The sequence below is a fragment of the Stegostoma tigrinum genome, chromosome 3 (genome assembly GCF_030684315.1).
Source record: "Stegostoma tigrinum isolate sSteTig4 chromosome 3, sSteTig4.hap1, whole genome shotgun sequence".
Lineage (NCBI taxonomy): Eukaryota > Metazoa > Chordata > Chondrichthyes > Orectolobiformes > Stegostomatidae > Stegostoma > Stegostoma tigrinum.
The window spans coordinates 125,607,819-125,621,818 of record NC_081356.1 but is presented as its reverse complement, the minus strand read 5'-3'; the positions used below and the strand labels follow the sequence as shown (position 1 = coordinate 125,621,818).

At 50.5% G+C, this 14,000-nt stretch overlaps 1 protein-coding gene across 2 annotated transcripts in view; it reads left to right on the top strand.

The window, feature by feature from the left end:
* Positions 1–14,000, top strand: part of galntl6 (polypeptide N-acetylgalactosaminyltransferase like 6) — a 1,211,583-nt gene that overhangs the window by 62,731 nt on the left and 1,134,852 nt on the right. The gene's annotated exons all lie outside the window — the stretch shown is intronic.

Here is a 14,000-nt window from a genome sequence, read left to right as displayed (position 1 = left end):
AGGCCCTTTGGCCCAAATAGCCCACACTGACCCTTGGAGCATCCCACCCAGACCCATCCCCCTATAACCCACACATCCCTGAACACCACGGGGCAATTTAGCATGGCCAATCTACTTAACCTGCACATCTTTAGACTCTGGGAGGAAACCGGAGCACCCGGAGGAAACCCACACAGACACGGGGAGAATGTGCAAGCTCTGCATAGACTGTTGCCCAGGGGTCGAATCGAACCCAGGTCCCTGGCGCTGTGAGGCTGCAGTGCTAACCACTGAGCCACCGCGCCGCCCCAAAGCTGATTCTATGGTAACTTTTGGACAAAGAGTTGAAGAGATAGAAACATAGAAATATAGATGATAGGAGCAGGAGGAGGCTATTCAGCCCTTTGAGCCTGCTCTGCCATTCTTCACAATCATGGCTGATCGTCCAATTCAACAGCCTAATCCTGGTTTCTCCCCATAATCTTTTATCCCATTCACCCCAAGTGCTATATCTAGCCACCTAATGAATACATTCAATGTTTTGGCATCAACTACTTCCTGTGGTAATGAATTCCACAGGCTCACCACTCTTCGGGTGAAGAAATGTCTCCTCATCTCCATCCTAAATCGTCAACATGCTTTTGCAGAGAAGGAGACCAAGCATGGATTAACTGGATTGAGTTTGTTTTGTTCTTCTGCAGAACAGTGAGCCAAACGATTCTCTTTGTTTTATTCTTTCATGGGACTAAGACATCACGAGCAAGACCATTCCATCTATCCGCCCCCACCCTTCTCAATGACTAATGCCCACCATTCCTACTGCATCTTCCTGTTGACATTCTGCCTACCTTCCCCTGGCCCCACCCCACATTCCTCTATTTATTTCCCAGCTCCCTTCCCCCTCCCCAGTCCTGTTGAAGGATCTCGACCCAAAACGTCAACTTTCCTGCTCTTCTGATGCTGCCTGGCCTGCTGTGTTTCTCCAGCACCACGCCATGTTATCTCTGACTCGCATCTGCAGTTCATTCTGTCTCTGCTCTTGAAAGGAATGCTATTTCAGAAGGCAGATAAAAGTCAACCAAGCCAAACCATGGCACAGTGGCTCAGTGGCTAACACTACTGGCTCACTGTGCCGGGGACCCAGGTTCGATTCCACCTTCAGGCAACTGCCTGTGTGGAATTTGCACATTCTCCCTGTGTCTGTGTGAGTTTCCTCTGGGTGTTCTGGTTACAGTCCAAAGATGTGCATGCTAGGTGGATTGGCCATGCTAAATTGCCTGTAGTGTTCGAGGATGTGTAGATTAGGTGGGTTACGGGGGATGGGTCTGGGTAGGATGCTCTGAGGGTCGATGTGGTCTGAGGGACCGAAGGGTCTGTTTCCACACTGTCGGGATTCTATGATTCATAAAATTTCTGGAGAAACTCAGCAGGCCTGTGAACAGAAAGCTTCTCCAACAATTTCTGTTGTAGATTTCCAGCATCCACAGTTCCTTGCTTCGGAGGAATCAACCATGTTGCTGGTGTCTGATTACACACATAGTACAGGCTAGGTAAACACTCCATGTGTCCATTAATGAAACAGACAAGTTCTAATGAATAGTCACTGGACCCACAGGCACTGCCTGACCTGCTGAGCTTTTCCAGCAATTTTTGGTTTTGTTCCAGATTTCCAGCATTTGTGGTGTGTTCATCCAGCTCTACACCTCGTTATCTCAGATTCTCCAGCATCTGCAGTTCCTACTATCGCTGAACAGTGTGGAACCATGGTGTTTTCCTGGGTTAAAAAAAAGATGAAAGTTAATCAGTTGAAAGCAGCAAATTCTATTCAAGTTTGTTTGCCTGGGTTGAAGGAAGATGAGGGCGGTTGTTACAGAGCCTTTCAAACAGAGCTCATCTTTTGATTTGAATAACAAAGGACCTTTAGAATAGTAAAAGGTGAAGATGTGGTCTGAAAGGGAGAAGAACAGGCCTCAGGAGCGCTTGATTCATTTTACGTCAATTCATTTACATAAGAAAAGAATGGCCGAATAGTTAATTTCCAAATGTACTGACAGCAGCAATTAGCGAGAGATCGCAAGAACTGCCGATGCTGGAGTGGGAGTTAACACAGCGTGGAGCTGGATGAACACAGCAGGCCAGGCAGCATCAGAGGATCAGGAAAGCTGATGTATCGGGTTGTGACCCTCCTTCAGAAATTAGTAGGTTTTGTTTGTTCAAATCGTTTATGGGGGAGTTGAGGCCTCGAGGTGCTGGATTTAATTTTGAAACCTCAGGTACATTTGTATTGGTACCTGTTTATTTGGGATCACTACAATAGAGCTCATTTTATCAACAGAGCAGCCTTGGCCTAATGGTAGCCATACCAGATTAGAAATCAATCTACTCTGGGGAAGTGAAGCGTAGACTGGGTGACAGCTTCATGGAACATTGACATTCTGTCCACAAGAAAGACCCTGAGCTTCCAAGATAACAAAGTGTGGAGCTGGATGAACACAGCAGGCCAAGCAGCATCTTGGGAGCATTTGTGCTCCTAAGATGCTGCTTGGCCTGCTGCGTTCATCCAGCTCCACACTTTGTTATCTCGGATTCTCCAACATCTGCAGTTCCCATTATCTCTGAGCTTCCAGTTGCCTGTCACTTCAACACACCAGCGTGTTCCCTGGCCAACGCCTGTCTCAAACTTGCTGCAGTGCTCCAGTGAAGCTGAGTGCAAGCTGGAAGAACAGCACCTCAGTTTGTGTTTGGAAACACAACAGACTTCTGGACTCAACATCAAGTTAAACAGTTTTAGGGTATGAGGCACCTTATTCCATTTTGTTACCACAATTCCCCATGCTTCAGGCTGGTTAACACATCGTTTTCCATTGACCCTGGAGCGCAGGTTCATGGTTCCTTGAAAGTGGAGTCTCAGGTAGCTAGGACAGTGAAGGTGTTTGGTACGCTTTTCTTTATTGGTCAGTGCATTGAGTTTTGGAGTTGGGAGGTCATCTTGCAGCTGTACAGGACATTGGTTTGGCCACTTTTGGAATACTGCATTCAGCTCAGGTCTGCTTGCTACAAGAAAGTTGTTTGAAACTTGAAAGGGTGCAGAAAAGATTTACAAAGATGTTGCCCAGGTTGGAGAGTTTGAATTATAGTGACAGGCTGAATAGCTATTTTCCTTGGAGCATCAGAGTCTGATGGATGATTTTATAGAGGTTTATAAAATCCTGAGGAGCATTGAGTGGGTGGATGGCCAAGGACTTTTTCCCAGGGTGGGGAATTCCAAAACTAGAGGGCATAGGTTTCAGGTGAGAGGGAAAAGATTGAAAAAGGAATCAAGGTGCAACTTTTTCACGCAGAGGGCGGTGCATGTATGGAATGAACTGCCCGAGGACGTGGTGAAGGCTTGTACAATTACCCATGTAGATGCCTTTTAAACATTGTATGTGAATAAGAAGGGTTATTTATTATTCATTCAAGGGATGAGGGTGTCACTGAACAGGCAACATTTATTGCCCATCACTTATTGTCCAGAGGGCAGTTCAAAATCAACCACATTGCTGTGAGTCTGGAGTCATATGTAGGCCAGACCAGATAAGGATGGCTGTGTCCTTTCCTAAAAGGACATTACTGAACCAGATGAGTTTTTCCTGACAACCGACAATGGATTCATGGTCATCAGAGATAATGGGAACTGCAGATGCCAGAGACTCCAAGATAACAATATGTGGAGCTGGATGAACATAGCGGGCCAAGCAGCATCTGAGGAGCACAAAAGCTGACGTTTCGGGCCTAGACCCTTCTCTAGGCCTGAAACGTCAGCTTTTATGCTCCTAAGATGCTGATTGGCCTGCTGTGTCCATCCAGCCCCACACAATGGATTCATAGTCATTATTGGACTCTTACTTTTGGATATTTATTTGCAGGATTTGAACCTGGATTGCTGGAGAAACAGCCCAGTAATAATACCACTAGATCATTGCCTGCCTGTAGAGGGACATAGATGGTTTAGAGGGATATGGGCCAGATGCTGTAAAATGGAACTAGATTAATTTAGGATATCTGGTTGGCATAGATAAGTTGGACTGAAGGGTGTGTTTCTGTGCTATACATCTCTGTGACACTATGACTCACTTTGGCAGCCACAAACAGCCCCATTCGTAGCCAGAAACTGAAAGAACTGCGGATGCTGTAAATCAGGAACAAAAACATAAGTTGATGGAAAAGCTCAGCAGGTCTGGCAGCATCTGTGAAGAAAAAAATAGAGTTAACGTTTCAGGTCCGGTGACCCTTCCTCAGAACTTCCAGCTTTTCCAGCAATTTCAGTTTTAGTTTGCGTTGGAAATTGAAAGGACCAGGTATGTTCTGTGGGATTTAGGTTCAAATCATTGCCACAGCAGCTGGTAACATTTCAATTCAATCAATAAATTTGGAATGTAAGCATCTGGTTTAAGTAAGGGTGACTGTTAAGCTACCACTGTCTATGATTACCAACGATCTGATTCACCAGTGCTTTTCAGGAAAGGAAGCCGACCATATCCTTTTCCACCCTGACTGCAGATCCAGATAAAACAGGCTAAAACACAAACAATACACTTTCTGTGGTCCTGGCTATCAAAATCCAATGTCATTGGATCTATTGATTTATCTGGACAGGATACTACCAACTTTTTAAAAAAATTCAGAGGGCAGTTAGGAGTCAACCACTTTCCTATGGACCTGGAGTCCCATGGTGGCCAGACCAGGTAAGGATGGCAGTTTCCTTCCCGAAAGGACATCAGGGAACCAGATGGGTTTTTCCCTAACAATCAGGATGGTTTTATGGTCATCATTAGACCCTTTAATTCAAGGAGTTTTTAAAAAAATTGAATCCAAATTCTATTTGCTGAAGCAGGATTTGAAACCAGGTCCCTGGTACATTAAGATGAGTTTCTGGATTAATAACCTAGTGATAATGCCACAAGGCCATCACCTGGCCCCCACTCAGGATTGTTTCTGGATGTGCACTGATTTAAATTGAATTGGAAATCACTCCCTGTATGGGATATTCCGAGCCATTATTTGAGAAGTTCGGAATGTGCGAGAGGATTTTGAATTTCAGGTTGTCAAAACCCTGGACGTTCTTCTCTCCGTAAGCCTGGGACTGTAGGAAACAACTCTCATTGATATTAATTAGCTATAATTCGAGGAACAATGGAGGAATTGACCATCAGAGGACTGCAGGGTATTTGAAGAAAGCTGGAAAGATCTGGATCTTTTCACACTTGCGTGATTGCTGTTAAATATGGTTCAGCGGGTAGCACTCTGGCCTCGGAATAACACATCCTGCTCCCACATCTTCTTGAAACAAAAGCAAGGCTGGTGTTCCGATGCAGTTCTGAGCTGCTGCTGCGCTGTCAGAGATGCCACCTTCCGAATGAGACTTTCTGACAATCCATCTTCCTGCTCAGTGAACATAAGCGATCACACAGCACCAGTGTGAAGGGGAATTAGACTCCTGGCCAATGTCTGTCCCTCCAACAACATCACAAAAACCAATTATCTGATCATTTATTTCTGAGGTGTTTGTAATAGTATGCACTGGGCAATTTTATGACTGCGATTCCTACATTACAGCAGTGACTCCACTTCAAAGGTTCTTTGTGGCCTTCAAAGGGCATTGAGACATCTGCTGCTTGTGAAAAAGGGCCATAAATTCAAGTCTTTTTAACAATTCTATCTTCCAATAACTGTGACTGGCACAGTAATGTTATTCTATCCCACAGACCACATTATAATATTCTTAATTACTTCAACTATTTGATGTGACTTCATAAATGATACTGCTGTTCATCTGTGGGATTGGCATGATAGAAATCTAAGATAAAAGAGGCACTAACATGAGTTTGGGTATAGGAAGCTTAAACAAAATTGTGAACACAGGAATAATGGGAACTGCAGATGCTGGAGATTCCAAGATAATAAAATGTGAGGCTGGATGAACACAGCAGGCCAAGCAGCATCTCAGGAGCACAAAAGCTGACTTTTCGGGCCTAGACCCTTCATCAGAGAGGGGGATGGGGGGAGGGAACTGGAATAAATAGGGAGAGAGGGGGAGGCGGACCGAAGATGGAGAGTAAAGAAGATAGGTGGGGAGGTAGGGAGGGGATAGGTCAGTCCAGGGAAGACGGACAGGTCAAGGAGGTGGGATGAGGTTAGTAGGTAGCTGGGGGTGCGGCTTGGGGTGGGAGGAAGGGATGGGTGAGAGGAAGAACCGGTTAGGGAGGCAGAGACAGGTTGGACTGGTTTTGGGATGCAGTGGGTGGGGGGGAAGAGCTGGGCTGGTTGTGTGGTGCAGTGGGGGGAGGGGATGCACTGGGCTGGTTTAGGGATGCAGTGGGGGAAGGGGAGATTTTGAAACTGGTGAAGTCCACATTGATATCATTAGGCTGCAGGGTTCCCAGGCGGAATATGAGTTGCTGTTCCTGCAACCTTCGGGTGGCATCATTGTGGCAGTGCAGGAGGCCCATGATGGACATGTCATCAAGAGAATGGGAGGGGGAGTGGAAATGGTTTGCGACTGGGAGGTGCAGTTGTTTGTTGCGAACTGAGCGGAGGTGCTCTGCAAAGCAGTCCCCAAGCCTCCGCTTGGTTTCCCCAATGTAGAGGAAGCCACACCGGGTACAGTGGATGCAGTATACCACATTGGCAGATGTGCAGGTGAACCTCTGCTTAATGTGGAATGTCATCTTGGGGCCTGGGATGGGGGTGAGGGAGGAGGTGTGGGGACAAGTGTAGCATTTCCTGCGGTTGCAGGGGAAGGTGCCGGGTGTGGTGGGGTTGGAGGGCAGTGTGGAGCGAACAAGGGAGTCACGGAGAGAGTGGTCTCTCCGGAAAGCAGACAGGGGAGGGGATGGAAAAATGTCTTGGGTGGTGGGGTCGGATTGTAAATGGCGGAAGTGTCGGAGGATAATGCGTTGTATCCGGAGGTTGGTAGGGTGGTGTGTGAGAACGAGGGGGATCCTCTTGGGGCGGTTGTGGCGGGGGCGGGGTGTGAGGGATGTGTCGCGGGAAATGCGGGAGACGCGGTCAAGGGCGTTCTCGATCACCGTGGGGGGAAAGTTGCGGTCCTTAAAGAACTTGGACATCTGGGATGTGCGGGAGTGGAATGTCTTATCGTGGGAGCAGATGCGGCGGAGGCGGAGGAATTGGGAATAGGGGATGGAATTTTTGCAGGAGGGTGGGTGGGAGGAGGTGTATTCTAGGTAGCTGTGGGAGTCGGTGGGCTTGAAATGGACATCAGTTACAAGCTGGTTGCCTGAGATGGAGACTGAGAGGTCCAGGAAGGTGAGGGATGTGCTGGAGATGGCCCAGGTGAACTGAAGGTTGGGGTGGAAGGTGTTGGTGAAGTGGATGAACTGTTCGAGCTCCTCTGGGGAGCAAGAGGCGGCGCCGATACAGTCATCAATGTACCGGAGGAAGGGGTGGGGTTTGGGGCCTGTGTAGGTGCGGAAGAGGGACTGTTCCACGTAACCTACAAAGAGGCAGGCATAGCTGGGGCCCATGCGGGTGCCCATGGCCACACCCTTAGTCTGTAGGAAGTGGGAGGAGTCAAAAGAGAAGTTGTTGAGTGTGAGGACGAGTTCAGCTAGGCGGATGAGGGTGTCGGTGGAGGGGGACTGGTCGGGCCTGCGGGACAGGAAGAAGCGGAGGGCCTTGAGGCCATCTCCATGCGGAATGCAGGTGTACAGGGACTGGACGTCCATGGTGAATATGAGGTGTTGGGGGCCAGGGAATTGGAAGTCCTGGAGGAGGTGGAGGGCGTGGGTGGTGTCACGGACATAGGTGGGGAGTTCCTGGACCAAAGGGGAGAAAATGGAGTCCAGATAGGTGGAGATGAGTTCGGTGGGGCAGGAGCAGGCTGAGACGATTGGTCGACCAGGGCAGGCACATTTGTGGATTTTGGGAAGGAGATAGAAACGGGCCGTGCGGGGTTGGGGAACAATGAGGTTGGAGGCTGTGGGTGGGAGGTCCCCTGAGGTGATGAGGTCATGAATGGTGTTGGAGATGATGGTTTGGTGCTCGGGTGTGGGGTCATGATCGAGGAGGCGGTAGGAGGTGGTGTCGGAGAGTTGGCGTCTGGCCTCGGTGATGTAGAGGTCAGTGCGCCATACTACCACTGCGCCACCCTTGTCTGCGGGTTTGATGGTGAGGTTGGGGTTGGAGCGGAGGGAGCGGAGGGCTGCCCGTTCTGCGGGGGAGAGGTTGGAGTGGGTGAAAGGGGTGGAGAGGTTGAGGCGGTTAATGTCTCGACGGCAGTTGGAGATGAAGAGGTCGAGGGAGGGTAGGAGGCCTGGGGGTGGTGTCCAGGAGGAGGACTTGTGTTGGAAGCGGGTGAAGGGGTCAGTGGAAGGAGGGTTGGGTTCCCGGTTGAAGAAGTAGGCATGGAGGCGAAGACGGCAGAAAAACTGCTCTATGTCCGACCGTGACTGGTATTCGTTGATGTGTGGTTGTCGGGGGACAAAGGTGAGCCCCTTGCTCAGGACTGACCGTTCGTCCTCAGTCAGTGGGAGGGCTGGGGGGATGGTGAAGATGCGGCAGGGCTCAGTGTGGCTGTCTCTTCTGGGGTTGCAGGCTGTGGAGGTTGTGGGCGGAGCGATGAGGTCGTCGGCCGTGGGCGGGGTTCCGTCGGCCGTGGGCGGGGTTCCGTTGGCCGTGGGCGGGGTTCCGTCGGCGTAGACCGTGGGCGGGGTTCCGTCGGCGTCGACCGTGGGCGGGGTTGCGTCGGCGTCGACCGTGGGCGGGGTTGCGTCGGCGGTTGGAGGATCGGGGTGGGCGGCAGCAGCTGAGGTGAGGGTGGTGTGTGGGCTGTAGTACCTGGACGTGGAGGCGGTGACTGCAGCAGCGGTTCCGGAAGTTCTGTGGCCAGCGGAGGCGGATGTGACGTCATCGGTGGGGTCTCCGGCCGTGTCCTCATGGTCAATGGCGGCGGGTGCATGGTGGGGGAGGGGCAGGGACAGAGTCGGGATTTGGGAGGCGCAGGAATCCTCTTGTGGGTGGCAGGGGCCAGTGAGTTTGTTGTACTTACGATTTTTGGTGTCCAGTAAAGCTGAGTGGAACTGGGTGTTCAGTCTGTGGATCCTGCGGAGGATAAAAAACAGCAGGGGTCCTTTGCAGGTCTGGGAGAGGGAGGCTCTGAGCTGGGGCAGGCTGGATTGCAGTGCCTGGAGGTGCCGGCGCATGGCTGCGAGTGTCTGTTTCAGGACTCGCAGGGAGAACCGCTTCTGAAGGGTCTGAATGTTCTGGGTGTAGAGGTGGTCACGGTTGGGGCCAAATTGGGAAGGCTGAAATGTGGACTGTAGTCCCTTGGGGATGATCTGGTTCCGTAGGCAGGTGCTGAGGAAGGTGATGTGGCTGTGGTACCTGGTTTGCTTCAGGACATGGTCGAGCAGTTTCAAGGCCGAAGAGATTACAAGAGAGTTGCAATGGGAGAGAGATTCCCTGAGGTTGGTCCGGAGGGAGGAGGGTAACTTCTTCAGGTTAGGCATCCCTGGAAGAGGCTTCGCAGTGAGGTTAAAATAGTATCAGAGATAATGGGAACTGCAGATGCTGGAGATTCCAAGATAATAAAATGTGAGGCTGGATGAACACAGCAGGCCAAGCAGCATCTCAGGAGCACAAAAGCTGACGTTTCGGGCCTAGACCCTTCATCAGAGAGGGGGATGGGGGGAGGGAACTGGAATAAATAGGGAGAGAGGGGGAGGAGGACCGAAGATGGAGAGTAAAGAAGATAGGTGGAGAGAGTGTAGGTGGGGAGGTAGGAAGGGGATAGGTCAGTCCAGGGAAGACGGACAGGTCAAGGAGGTGGGATGAGGTTAGTAGGTAGATGGGGGTGCGGCTTGGGGTTGGAGGAAGGGATGGGTGAGAGGAAGAACTGGTTAGGGAGGCGGAGACAGGTTGGACTGGTTTTGGGATGCAGTGGGTGGGGGGGAAGAGCTGGGCTGGTTGTGTGGTGCAGTGGGGGGAGGGGATGAACTGGGCTGGTTTAGGGATGCAGTGGGGGAAGGGGAGATTTTGAAACTGGTGAAGTCCACATTGATACCATTAGGCTGCAGGGTTCCCAGGCGGAATATGAGTTGCTGTTCCTGCAACCTTCGGGTGGCATCATTGTGGCAGTGCAGGAGGCCCATGATGGACATGTCATCAAGAGAATGGGAGGGGGAGTGGAAATGGTTTGCGACTGGGAGGTGCAGTTGTTTGTTGCGAACTGAGCGGAGGTGTTCTGCAAAGCGGTCCCCAAGCCTCCGCTTGGTTTCCCCAATGTAGAGGAAGCCACACCGGGTACAGTGGATGCAGTATACCACATTGGCAGATGTGCAGGTGAACCTCTGCTTAATGTGGAATGTCATCTTGGGGCCTGGGATGGGGGTGAGGGAGGAGGTGTGGGGACAAGTGTAGCATTTCCTGCGGTTGCAGGGGAAGGTGCCGGGTGTGGTGGGGTTGGAGGGCAGTGTGGAGCGAACAAGGGAGTCACGGAGAGAGTGGTCTCTCCGGAAAGCAGACAGGGGAGGGGATGGAAAAATGTCTTGGGTGGTGGGGTCGGATTGTAAATGGCGGAAGTGTCGGAGGATAATGCGTTGTATCCGGAGGTTGGTAGGGTGGTGTGTGAGAACGAGGGGGATCCTCTTGGGGCGGTTGTGGCGGGGGCGGGGTGTGAGGGATGTGTCGCGGGAAATGCGGGAGACGCGGTCAAGGGCGTTCTCGATCACCGTGGGGGGAAAGTTGCGGTCCTTAAAGAACTTGGACATCTGGGATGTGCGGGAGTGGAATGTCTTATCGTGGGAGCAGATGCGGCGGAGGCGGAGGAATTGGGAATAGGGGATGGAATTTTTGCAGGAGGGTGGGTGGGAGGAGGTGTATTCTAGGTAGCTGTGGGAGTCGGTGGGCTTGAAATGGACATCAGTTACAAGCTGGTTGCCTGAGATGGAGACTGAGAGGTCCAGGAAGGTGAGGGATGTGCTGGAGATGGCCCAGGTGAACTGAAGGTTGGGGTGGAAGGTGTTGGTGAAGTGGATGAACTGTTCGAGCTCCTCTGGGGAGCAAGAGGCGGCGCCGATACAGTCATCAATGTACCGGAGGAAGAGGTGGGGTTTGGGGCCTGTGTAGGTGCGGAAGAGGGACTGTTCCACGTAACCTACAAAGAGGCAGGCATAGCTGGGGCCCATGCGGGTGCCCATGGCCACACCCTTAGTCTGTAGGAAGTGGGAAGAGTCAAAAGAGAAGTTGTTGAGTGTGAGGACGAGTTCAGCTAGGTGGATGAGGGTGTCGGTGGAGGGGGACTGGTCGGTCCTGCGGGACAGGAAGAAGCGGAGGGCCTTGAGGCCATCTCCATGCGGAATGCAGGTGTACAGGGACTGGACGTCCATGGTGAATATGAGGTGTTGGGGGCCAGGGAATTGGAAGTCCTGGAGGAGGTGGAGGGCGTGGGTGGTGTCACGGACGTAGGTGGGGAGTTCCTGGACCAAAGGGGAGAAAATGGAGTCCAGATAGGTGGAGATGAGTTCGGTGGGGCAGGAGCAGGCTGAGACATGTCCATCATGGGCCTCCTGCACTGCCACAATGATGCCACCCGAAGGTTGCAGGAACTGCAACTCATATTCCGCCTGGGAACCCTGCAGCCATATGGTATCAATGTGGACTTCACCAGTTTCAAAATCTCCCCTTCCCCCACTGCATCCCTAAACCAGCCCAGTTCATCCCCTCCTCCCACTGCACCACACAACCAGCCCAGCTCTTCCCCCCCACCCACTGCATCCCAAAACCAGTCCAACCTGTCTCTGCCTCCCTAACCGGTTCTTGCTCTCACCCATCCCTTCCTCCCACCCCAAGCCGCACCCCCAGCTACCTACTAACCTCATCCCACCTCCTTGACCTGTCCGTCTTCCCTGGACTGACCTATCCCCTCCCTACCTCCCCACCTACACTCTCTCCACCTATCTTCTTTACTCTCCATCTTCGGTCCGCCTCCCCCTCTCTCCCTATTTATTCCAGTTCCCTCCCCCCATCCCCCTCTCTGATGAAGGGTCTAGGCCCGAAACGTCAGCTTTTGTGCTCCTGAGATGCTGCTTGGCCTGCTGTGTTCATCCAGCCTCACATTTTATTATCTGTGAACACAGGAAGATAGCTTTATTGCTCTAGGAGTGTAAAGCGGTGATGTTTGGAAATGTTACCTCATTTTACAGCAACGAGTTATTAATTTGTTGTTAGCTCATTTCCAAGTTGAACTTCCCACTGGTGTTTTTTGCATTTTCCACATGAATAATTCATGTCCAGAGTATCAAGATATACCCAATCTCTTTTTCTTAAAAAAAATATTGCAATCAGCAGGTCAGAAAGGAGGTGCTATGCTTATCTGAGGAGTTTAGTCTAAATCATTGGAAAGTTCAGGGAAGAGCACAGAGTACTCCCAATGTATTGCGGTTCAGTTTCATCCTTCACTTCAACACCACCTGAGTGGGTAGGCTATTGGCTTTTCACTTACTTTTGCTTATTGAAAGATTAGTTTGTGAGTTGTGAATATTACTGGAAAGGCCAGCTACTTACTTGTCATCCCCAATTGGCCTTGGCAAGATGGCTTCCTTAGCCACTGATAAAGTTATAAGAATGCATGTGTTACTGTCAGAATGGAAGCTCCATGACTTTTACTCTGCAACAGTGAAGGAAAACTAAGTCAAGGCTGTGTGTGGCTTGGAGGAATGTTTGAAGGTGATGACATTTCCACACATCTGCTGCCCTTGTCCTTCAAAATGATCGAGGTTGCTGGTAAGGAAGTATTTGCCTCGTTGCTACAATGCATCATGTGGATGGTACGCACTGAACTACTGTGGTAGAGGGAGTGGATGTTTGCAGGCGTGGCGTCGTGCAAACAGACAAGTGATGAAAGGCCTCATTAATAACGCTATCAAGCAGCTCAACAATAGCCTGTTCAGTCACGCCCAGTTTGGGCTCCCCAAAAAGCGGTCAGCTCCTGACCTCATCACAGCCTTGGCTCAAACATGGACAGAAGAGCTGAATTCCAGAGGTGAGGTGAGAATGGTACCTTTGACATCAAGGCTGCATTCGACCGAATGTGGCAACAAGGAGCCTTAGCAGATCGGGAATCAATGGGTATCATGGGGCAAACTCTCTGCTGTTTGGAGTCATACTGATCACCGAATGAGATGGTCACGGTTATTGGAATTCAGTCATCTCAGCTCCAGGACGTCTCCACAGGAGTTCCCTGGGTAGTGTCCTATGCCCAACCATCTTCAGCTGCTTCATCAATGACCTCCCTTCCATCGTGAAGTCAGAAGTGAGGACATTCACTGATGACTGCACAATATTCAGCACCATTCATGACTTCTCAGATATTGAAGCAGTCCGTGTTCAAATGCAACAAGATCTGGACAATATCCAGGCTAGGCCTGACCAGTAGCTAGCCAGGGTATGTACACAGCATGTCCATGGTGGCTCCTGCTCATCCCCAGCTGCTGAGATGTTAAGTGGTGGGGATTCCAGCAATGGTGATGAGCTCTTTTGAATAAGTTGTGCGTTTTGAAACAAAGAATACACCCCGTCATGCTGGCTGTGGCTAAGTGGGTTACCATATCCACGTGCAAATCCAAAGGGAAGCATTCCCGGAAAATTATGGGATGTATGCGCTCATGCCATACAGGTGTGAATCCTCCTTTAGTGAAGCACTCTAGCATGTAACATTGAGAAATTCGGTAATCATATCACGTTCCAGTTTGTGCAGAGCAATTTTTTTTGTGTATTGGTGTATAAACCACACATTGGCTTTGGAATTGATGGAGTCCATTCAAGCTCTGAGCCCCGTAGCGATGAGGTGTTATCATTGACAACGTATCAAATGTCTTTGATTGTGTTACGTTGTTGAAAGAAAGTGGTTTTAGAGAAAGCTAAATACATCAACAGAAAATAGTCAGGCTGCTTTTGATGCACAAACTGAAGGCTGGACTGAAGAAGAGTCCCCACCTGAACTGTCAGCTTTCCTACTCCTC